Genomic DNA, 10886 nt, shown 5'->3' on the forward strand with positions numbered 1-10886 from the left:
AATTATGGTTTTCTCAGACTATGTGCCCAGTAGTGGGATTGCTGGGTCATATGGTAGTTATATTTGTAGTTTTTAAAGGAATCTCCACAGTGTTCTCCATAGTGGCTGTACCAATTCACATTCCCACCAGCAGTGCAAGAGTGTTCCCTTTTCTCCACACCCTCTCCAGCATTTACTGTTTCTAGATTTTTTGATGATGGCCATTCTGACTGGTGTGAGATGATATCTCATTGTAGTTTTGATTTGCATTTCTCTAATGATTAATGATGTTGAGCATTCTTTCATGTGTTTGTTGGCAATCTGTATATCTTCCTCAGAAAAATGTCTATTTAGGTCTTCTGCCCATTTTTGGATTGGGGTGTTTGTTTTTTTATTATTGAGCTGCTTGTAAATATTGGAGATTAATGCTTTGTCAGTTGCTTCAGTTGCAACTATTTTCTCCCATTCTGAGGGTTGTCTTTTGGTCTTGTTTATGGGTTCCTTTGCTGTGCAAAACCTTTTACATTTCATTAGGTCCCACTTGTTTAGTTTTGTTTTTATTTCCATTTCTCTAGGAGGTGGGTCTAAAAGGATCTTGCTGTGATTTATGTCATAGAGTGTTCTGCCTATGTTTTCCTCTAAGAGTTTGATAGTTTCTGGCCTTACATTTAGGTCTTTAATCCATTTTGAGCTTATTTTTGTGTATGGTGTTAGGGAGTGATCTAATCTCATACTTCTACATGTACCTGTCCAGTTTTCCCAGCATCACTTATTGAAGAGGCTGTCCTTTCTCCACTGTACATTCCTGCCTCCTTTATCAAAGAGCAAGTGACCGTATGTGTGCGGGTTTATCTCTGGGCTTTCTATCCTGTTCCATTGATCTATATTTCTGTTTTTGTGCCAGTACCATACTGTCCTGATTACTGTAGCTTTGTAGTATATTCTGAAGTCAGGGAGCCTGATTCCTCCAGCTCCGTTTTTCGTTGTCAAGATTCCTTTGGCTATCTGGGGTCTGTTTTTCTGCATACAGATTGTGAAATTTTTTGTTCTAGTTCTGTGAAAAATGCCAGTGGTGGTTGGATAGGGATTGCATTGAATCTGTAGATTGCTTTGGGTAGTAGAGTCATTTTCACAATGTTGATTCTTCCAATCCAAGAACATGGTATATCTCTCCATCTATTTGTATCATCTTTAGTTTCTTTCATCAGTGTCTTATCGTTTTCTGCATACAGGTCTTTTGTCTCCTTAGGTAGGTTTGTTCCTAGATATTTTATTCTTTTTGTTGCAGTGGTAAATGGGAATGTTTTCTTGATTTCACTTCCAGATTTTCCATCATTAGTGTACAGGTATGCCAGAGATTTCTGTGCATTAATTTTGTATCCTGCTACTTTACCAAATTCATTGATTAGCTCTAGTAGTTTTCTGGTAGCATCTTTAGGGTTCTCTATGTATAGTATCATTAGGGTTCTCTATGTATAGTATTGTGTCGTCTGCAAACAGTGACAGCTTTACTTCTTTTTTTCTGATTTGGATTCCTTTTATTTCCTTTTCTTCTCTGCTTGCTGTGGTGAAAACTTCGAAAACTATGTTGTATAAGAGCGGTGAGAGTGGGCAACCTTGTCTTGTTCCTGATCTTAGTGGAAATGCTTTCAGGTTTTTACCCTTGAGGATGATGATGGCTGTGGGTTTGTCATATATGCCCTTTATTATGTTGAGGAAAGTTCCCTCTATGCCTACTTTCTAGGGTTTTTAATCATAAATGGGTGCTGAATTTTGTCAAACGCTTTCTCTGCATCTCTTGAGATGACCATATAGTTTTTTTCCTTCAATTTGTTAATATGGTGTATCACATTGATTGATTTGCATATATTGAAGAATCCTTGCATTCCTGGAATAAACCCCACTTGATCATGGTGTATGATGCTTTTAATGTGCTGTTGGATTCTGTTTGCTAGTATTTTGTTGAGGATTTTTGCATCTATGTTCATCAGTGATATTGGCCTGTAGTTTTCTTTCTTTGTGACATCCTTGTCTGGTTTTGGTATCAGGGTGATGGTGGCCTTGTAGAATGAGTTTGGGAGTTTTCCTCCCTCTGCTATATTTTGGAAGAGTTTGAGAAGGATAGGTGTTAACTCTTCTCTAAAAGTTTGATAGAATTCGCCTGTGAAGCCATCTGGTCCTGGGCTTTTGTTTGTTGGAAGATTCTTAATCAGTTTCAATTTCAGTGCTTGTGATTGGTCTGTTCATATTTTCTATTTCTTCCTGGTTCAGTTTAGGCAGGTTGTGCATTTCTAAGAATTTGTCCATTTCTTCCAGGTTGTCCATTTATTGGCATAGTGTTGCTTGTAGTAATCTCTCATGATCCTTTGTATTTCTGCAGTGTCAGTTGTTAGTTCTCCTTTTTCATTTCTAATTCTATTGATTTGAGTCTTCTCCCTTTTTTTCTTGATGAGTCTGGCTAATGGTTTGTCAATTTTGTTTATCTTTTCAAAGAATCAGGTTTTAGTTTTATTGATCTTTGCTATCATTTCCTTCATTTCTTTTTCATTTATTTCTGATCTGAGCTTTATGATTTCTTTCCTTCTGCTAACTTTGGGGTTTTTTTTTTTGGTCTTCTTTCTCTAATTGCTTTAGATTAGGTTGTTTACTCGAGATATTTCCTATTTCTTAAGGTAGGATTGTATTGCTATAAACTTCCCCATTAGAACTGCTTTTGCTGCATCCCATAGGTTTTGGTTCATCGTGTCTCCATTGTCATTTGTTTCTAGGTATTTTTATATTTCCTCTTTGATTTCTTCAGTGATCACTTCGATATTGAGTAGTGTATTGTTTAGTCTCCATATGCTTGTATTTTTTACAGGTCTTTTCCTGTAATTGATATCTAGTCTCATAGCACTGTGGTCAGAAAAGATACTTGATACAATTTCAATTTTCTTAAATTTACCAGGGCTTGATTTGTGACCCAAGTAATGATCTATCCTGGAGAGTATTCCATGAGCAATTGAGAAAAATATGTATTCTGTTTTATCTTGGATGGAATGTCTTATAAATATCAATTAAGTCCATCTTGTTTAATGTATCATTTAAAGCTTGTGTTTCCTTATTTATTTTAATTTTGAATGATGTGTCGATTGGTGAAAGTAGGGTGTTAAAGTCCCCTACTCTGAATGTGTTACTGTCGGTTTCCCCTTTTATGGCTGTTAGTATTTGCCTTATGTATTGAGGTGCTCCTATGTTGGGTGCATAAATATTTACAATTGTTATATCTTCTTCTTGGATCGATCCCTTGATCATTATGCAGTGTTCTTCATTGCCTGTTGTAATATTCTTTATTTTAAAGTGTATTTTGTCTGATATGAGAATTGCTACTCCAGCTTTCTTTTGATTTCCATTTGCATGGAATATCTTTTTCCATCCCCTCACTTTCTGTCTGTATGTGTCCCTAGGTCTGAAGTGTGTGTCTTTTAGACAGCATATATATGAGTCTTGTTTTTGTGCATATTCAGCCAGTGTATGTCTTTTGTTGAAACATTTAATCCATTTACATTTAAGGTAGTTATTGGTATGTATGTTCCAGTTACCATTTTCTTAATTGTTTTGGGTTTTTTATTGTAGGCCTTTCCCTTCACTTGGGTTACCTGCCTAGAAAAGTTTGTTTAACATGTGTTGTAAACCTGGTTTGGTGGTGCTGAATTCTCTTAGCTTTTGATTGTCTCTAAAGGTTTTGATTTCTCTGTCAAATCTGAATGAGGTTCTTGCTCGGTAGAGTAATCTTGGTTGTAGGTTTTTCCCTTTCCTCACTTTAAATATTTCTTTCCACTCCCTTGTGGCTTGCAGAGTTTGTGCTGAAAGATCAGTTGTTAACCTTATGGGGATTCCCTTATATGTTATTTGTTGTTTTTCCCTTGCTGCTCTTTATGTTGTTTTCTTTGCATTTAATTTTTAATAGTTTGATTAATATGTGTTTTGGCGTGTTTCTCCTTGGATTTATGCTGTTTGGTACTCTCTGTGCTTCCTGGACTTGACTGAGTATTTCTTTTCACATATTAGGGAAGTTTTCAAGTATTATCTCTTCAAATATTTTCTCAGTATTTCTCTTTTTCTTTTCTATTTCTGGGACGCCTATAATTCTAATGTTGGTGCATTTAATGGTGTCCTAGAAGTCTCTGAGAGTGTCCTGAATTCTTTTCATTCTGTTTTCTTTATTGTGCTCTGTGGTAGTTATTTCAAGTCTTTTATCTTCCGGGTCACTCATCTGTTCTTCTGCCTCAGTTATTCTGCTATTGATTACTTTTAGAGAATTTAAAATTCCATTTATTGTTTTGTTCATCATTGTGTGTTTGTTCTTCAGTTCTTCTAGGTCCTTGTTAAACGTTTCTTGCATTTTCTCCATTCTATTTCTAAGATTTTGTATCATCTTTACTATCATTATTCTGAATTCTTTTTCTGGTAGATTGCCTATTTCCTCTTCATTTATTTGGTCTGGTGGTTTTTCACCTTGCTCCTTCATGTGCTGTGTATTTCCCTGTCTTCTCATTTTGCTTAACTTCCTGTGTTTGGGGTTTCCTTTTCACAGGCTGCAGGTTCGTAGTTTCTGTTGTTTCTGGTGCCTGCCCCCAGTGGGTAAGTTTGGTTCAGTGGGTTGTGTAAGCTTCCTGGTGGAGGGGACTGGTGCTGGTCTTCTCATGGATCAGGCTGGATATTGTCTTTCTGGTGTGCAGGACCTTGTCAGGTGGTGTGTTGTGGGGTGTCTGTGAACTTATTATGATTTTAGCAGCCTCTCTGCTAATGCGTGGGGTTGTGTTCCTGTCTTGCTAGTTGTTTGGCATAGGTTGTCCAGCACTGTAGCTTTCTGGTCGTTGAGTGGAGCTGGGTCTTAGAGTTGAAATCGAGATCTCTCAGAGAGGTTTTGCCAATTGGTATTAGGTGGGGCTGGGAGGTCTCTGGTAGACCAATGTCCTGAACTCAGCTCTCCCACCTCAGAGGCACACCCGGCTCGAATACCAAGACCCTGTGAGCCACACGACTCAGAATAAAAGGGTGAACAAAATAAATAAACAAACAAACAAATAAATATATTAAAATAAATAAATATTATTAAAATTAAAAAATAATTTAAAAGTAAAAGAAAGAAAGAACAAAAGAAAGGAGAGGGCAATCTATCCAAAAAACAAATCCACCAGGGATAACAAGCACTAAAAACTATACTAAAAAGAAAGAAAAAAAATGGAGAGACAAAACCCCAGTAAAAGCAATGCTATGCAGACCAAATCACACAAAGAAGCATACACATACACACTCACAAAAAGAAAAAAGGAAGAGAGCAACCAAATCAATATACAAAGCTACCAATGATAATAAGCTCTAAATACTAAACTAAGATAAACATAGAATGAGAAAAAATTAGATGCAGAAAGCCAACCCCAAATCTACAGTTGTTCCCAAAGTCCACCACCTCAATTTTGGGATGATTCTTTTTCTATTCATGTATTCCACAGATTCAGGGTACATCAAGTTGATTGTGGAGACTTAATCCACTGCTCCTGAGGCTGCTGGAGAAATTTCCCTTTCTCTACTTTGTTTGCACAGCTCCTTGGGTTTAGCTTTGTTTATGGCCCTGCATCTGCCTGTAGGTCACCCTAGGGCTTCTGTTCCCTGCCCAGATATGATGGGGTTAAAGTAGCCGCTGATTAGGGGGCTCTGGCTTACTCAGACCATGGGGGGTTTGGGCGTGGTACAGAATGCGGGGTGAGCCTGCGGTGGCAGAGGCTGACATGACATTGCGACAGCCTGAGGTGGGCTGTGTGTTCTCCCGGGGAAGTAGTCCATGGATCAGGGGACTCTGGCAGTGGCTGCCTGCACAGGCTCCCAGAAGGGGAGGTGTGGAGAGTGACCTATGCTTTCACACAGGATTCTTGGTGGCTGCAGCAGCAGCCTTACCGTTTCATGCCTGTCTCAGGTGCCTGTGGTGATAGCCGTGGCTCGCGCCTCTCTGTGGAGCTCGTTTTGGTGGTGCTCTGAATCCCCTCTCCTCACGGGCCCTGAGACAATGGTCTCTTGCCTCTTAGGTAGTTCCAGACGTTTTCGTGGAACCCTCCTGGCTAGCTGTGGTGCACTAGCCCCCTTCAGGCTGTGTTCACGCAGCCAATCCAAGTCCTCTCCTTGGGTTGTGATCTCCGAAGCCTGAGCTTCTGCTCCCAGCCCTCGCACATCCCAGTGAGTGAGCAGACAAGCGACTCAGCTGGTGAGTGCTGCTCAGCATAGATCCTCTGTTCAGGAATCTCTCTGCTTTGCCCTGTGCACCTCTGTTCCTGCGCTCTCTTCTGTGGCTCTGAAGCTTCGCCCCCCACTCACCCCTGTCTCCACCAGTGAAGGGGCTTCTTAATGTGTAGAAACTTTTCCTCCTTCACAGCTCCCTCCCAGAGGTGCAGGTCCTATGCCTATTTTTTGGTCTCTGTTTTTTCTTTTGCCCTTCCCAGGTACGTGGGTAGTTTCTTGCCTTTTGGGAAGTGTGAGGTCTTCTGCCAGCATTCAGTAGGTGTTATGTAGGAGTTGTTCCACATGTGGATGTATATTTGATGTATCTGTGGGCAGGAAGGTGATCTCCAGGTCTTACTCCTCTGCCATCTTGATTGTCCAAGCCAAAGAACTCTTAAAACTCAACAGTAAGAAATCAAACAACCCATTTAGAAAATGGACCAAAAAGTTTAACAAATACTTAACCCAATAAGATATTCAGATGGAAAGTAAGCCTATGAAAAGATGCTTGGTCAGACGTTATCAGGGAAATGCAAATGAATATATCAGTGAAAAAAAAAGAAAATATCAGTGATATATCAATACATACTTATTAGAATGACCAAAATCCTGACTGCTGAGAAGGTTAAATACTGGCAAGGATGTGGAGCAAAAGGAACTCTCATTCATTGCTTGTGGGAATACACAACTGTACAACCACTTTGGAAGAGAGTTTGGCAGTTTCCTAGAAAACAAGACCTATTCTGATCCATCAATCATGTTCCTCACTTTTACCCCAAAGAGTTGAAAACTTACGTCCACACAAAAATCTGCACACGGATATTCATAATAGCTTTAGTCATATTTGCCAAAACTTGGAAAGAATCAAATATCCTTCAGTAGGTAAATAGATTAAAGAAAACTTTGGTACATCCAGACAATGGAGTGATAGTCAGTGCTAAAAAGAAATGAGCTAACAAGCCATGAAAAGACATGGGTAAATCTTAAATGCATTTCTCTAAGTGAAAGAGGCCAATCTGAAAATGCTATATACCATATGATCCAACTATATAACATTCTGCCAAAGGCAATACTATGGAGAAAATAAAAAGATCAGTGTTTGGCAGGGGTTACGAATGAGGGAGGGTTAGATAGCTGGAGCACATATGATTTTAGGGGAGTGAAACTACACTGTGTGATACTACAATGGTGGATACATATCATTATACATTGGCCAAAACCCATAGAATGTACTATACCAAGAGTTAACCCTAATGTGTCAAAGTACATATATCAAGTATAACAAATGTACCATTCTGATGTGGGATGTTAATAATGGGGAGGCTATGCATGTGTGGGGTCAGGGAATAAGTGGGAAATCTCTGTACTTTCCACTCAATTTTGCTATGAAACTAAAACTTCTCTAACATATCAAGTCCATTTTTTAAAAAGTCACATGCCAAGCAGTTTTAACTTTATCACATAGTTGATAGTTCAAAGTATTTTGACAGGAGTATGTTTTTAGAAAATTCCTAATGGAAGCACTATAAAGAATAGACAGTTTTACTCCTTCCTTTCCAATTTGGATTCCTTCTATTTCTTTTTCTTGTCTGATTGCCATGGTAAGGACTTCCAATACTATGTTGAATAAAATGACAAGAATGGGCATCCTTGTCTTGTTCCTGATCTTAGAGGAAATGCTTTCAACTTTTCACCATTAAGTATAATGTTAGATGTTGGTTTGTCATATATGGCCTTTATTATGTTGAGGTATGTTCCCTCTATGTCAACTTTGTTGAGACTTTTTATCATAAATAGACGTTGAATTTTTGTCAACAGCTTTTTCTGCATCTATTGAGATCATCATATGGTTTTTATTCTTCACTTTGTTAATGGGGTTTATTACATTGATTGATTTGCAGATATTGAAAAATCCTTATATCCTTGGGACAAATCCCACTTGATGGTGTATGATACTTTTAATGTATTGTTGGATTCAGTTTGCTAATAGTTGTTTTTGAGGATTTTTGCCTCTATGTTTATCAATGATAGTGGCCTGTAATTTTCTTTTTTGTGTGTGATATCTTTGTCTGGATTTGGTATAATTGTGATGCTGTCCTCATAGAATGATCTTGCAATCCCACTCCTGAGTATATATCTGGAGAAAAACATAATTCGAAAAGATAATGCACCCCAGTGTTCATTGCAGCAGTATTTACAATAGCTAAGACACAGAAGCAACCTAAATGTCCATCAACAGATGAATGAATAAAGAAGACGTGGTATATTTATACAATGGAATATTACTCAGCCATAAAAAAGAATGAAATAATGCTATTTGCAGCAACATGGATGGACCTAGAGATTATCATACTAAGTGAAGTAAGCTAGACAGAGAAAGACAAATGTCATATGATATCACTTATATGTGTAATCTAGAAAAATGATACAAATGAATTTATATCTAAAACAGAAATAGGCCCACAGACATAGAAAATAAACTTATGGTTACCAAAAGGGAAAAGGGGTGGGGAGGGATAAATTAGGAGTTTGGGATTAACATATACACACTACTATATATAAAATAGATAACCAACAAGGACCTACTGTATAGCACAGAGAACTATACTCAATATTTTGTAATAACCTGTAAGGGAAAAGAATCTGAAAAAAATATGTATGTATAACTGAATCACTTTGCTGTATACCTGAAACTAACACAACATTGTAAGTCAACTATATTCCAATAAAAAAAAAAAAGAAAGAACTGAAAAGAAAATGAGTTCGGAAGTATTCCTTCCTTAGGAATTTTTTGGAATAGTTTGAGAAGGGTAGGTGTTAACTCTTTACTAAATGTTTGGTAGAATTCACTTGTGAAGCCATCTAGTCCTGGACTTTTGTTTGTTGGGAGTTTTTACATTACTGATTCAATTTCATTACTGGTAATGTGTCTGTTCATATTTTCTGTTTCTTCCTGGTTCAGTCTTAAAAATTGGTCCATGTCTTCTAGGCTAATCATCAGGGAAATGGAAATCAAAACCACAGTGAGATATTACCTCACACCTGTCAGAATGGCTATCATCAAAAAGAACAAAAATAACAAATGTTAGCGAAGATATAGAGAAAAGGGAACCATCATATGCTATTGGTGGGAATGTAAGTTGGTGAAGCCACTGTGGAAAACAGTATGGAGGTTTCTCAAAAAACTAAAAATAGAACCACCATATGACCCAGCAATTCCACTCCTGGCTATATATCCCCAAAACAAAAACAAAAGCAAAAACACTAATTTAGAAAGATATATGCTCCCTAATATTCATAGCAACATTATTTACAATTGCCAAGATATGGAAGCAACCTAAGAGTCCATCAACAGACGAATGGACAAGGAAGATGTGGTACATATTTACAATGGAATATTACTCATCCATAAAAAAGAATGAATTTTTGCCACTTGCAACAACATGGATGTACTTGGAGGGTATTATGCTAAGTGAAATAAGTCAGAGAAAGACAAATACTTGATATCACTTATGTGTGGAATCTAAAAGATACAACAAACTGGAGAATATAACGAAAAAGAAATGAACTCACAGATACAGAGAACAAACTAGTGGTTACCAGTGGGGAGAAGAAAGGGAGGAGGAGCAATATAGGGGTAGGAGATTAAGAGGTACAAACTATTATGTATAAAATAAGTTACAAGGATATATTATACAACACAGGAAATATAGCAAATGTTTTATAATAACTATAGATGGAATATAGCCTATACAAATTGTGAATCACTATATTGTACACCTGTAACATATAATATTGTACATCAACAATAATTAAAAAAAATAAAAAACCTTTTGCTACTACAAAAAAATGCCCCAGTTGAAAATAATTAAATAAAATAAAAAAGGATAGACAAGAGTTATGGAGGCCTCCTCTCTCACATAGTGAATAGTATAAATGGCTGCATTTGTCATTGCTAAAAGTTTCTCTTGAAAATTCTTTAAATATTTCATGATGAAATACACATTCCCCTTTCTGGGATACTGGGATGCTGTCTAATCCTCTCTGTTAGCAAAATTACTCATGCTGGTATTTTTAATTTGTTAGATAAAAATAAATCTACTAAATAGGGTACTTACATTCAGGAGCTATGGAAAAATTTAGTCCCTTGGCACAAATAAATGTGGTCAACTATGATCATTAAACACCAAAGTGAGTGTTAAAAAATTAGTTGCAAATTTTGCTAATGTTTCTCAAGTAATGTGTTGTGTTATAATCCACCATAATCCAGTATTAATATTGTCTGTTACTGAGCCTTTTATCCAAGATATTTAATATTCAGATGAACCGAAATAAAAAAGCGTCTCCCATCCTGAAACCACTTTACCACATCAATCTTAACTTTGCCATGACGACTTTCATTCCCCTTTCCTAAACATGCATTAGGGTTTACTTCGTGTCTAACCATTATTTTTCCACTAGCGTTCAATTTGAGTGATAGCACCATGTGATATGGGTGTGATCTCAGTAGTGCATTTATTTTGGGATGGCAGAGGAATGTGGGCATGACCAAAGCCTATGGGAACATAGAATTGATTTTCCAGTGTTGGAGAAACAGTTTTGGAGCATGCAGTTTAGATGGATTATAGAGACTATAGAAGAGACTCCAC

Source organism: Mesoplodon densirostris, chromosome X (genome assembly GCF_025265405.1).
Source record: "Mesoplodon densirostris isolate mMesDen1 chromosome X, mMesDen1 primary haplotype, whole genome shotgun sequence".
NCBI classification, from domain to species: Eukaryota; Metazoa; Chordata; class Mammalia; order Artiodactyla; family Ziphiidae; genus Mesoplodon; species Mesoplodon densirostris.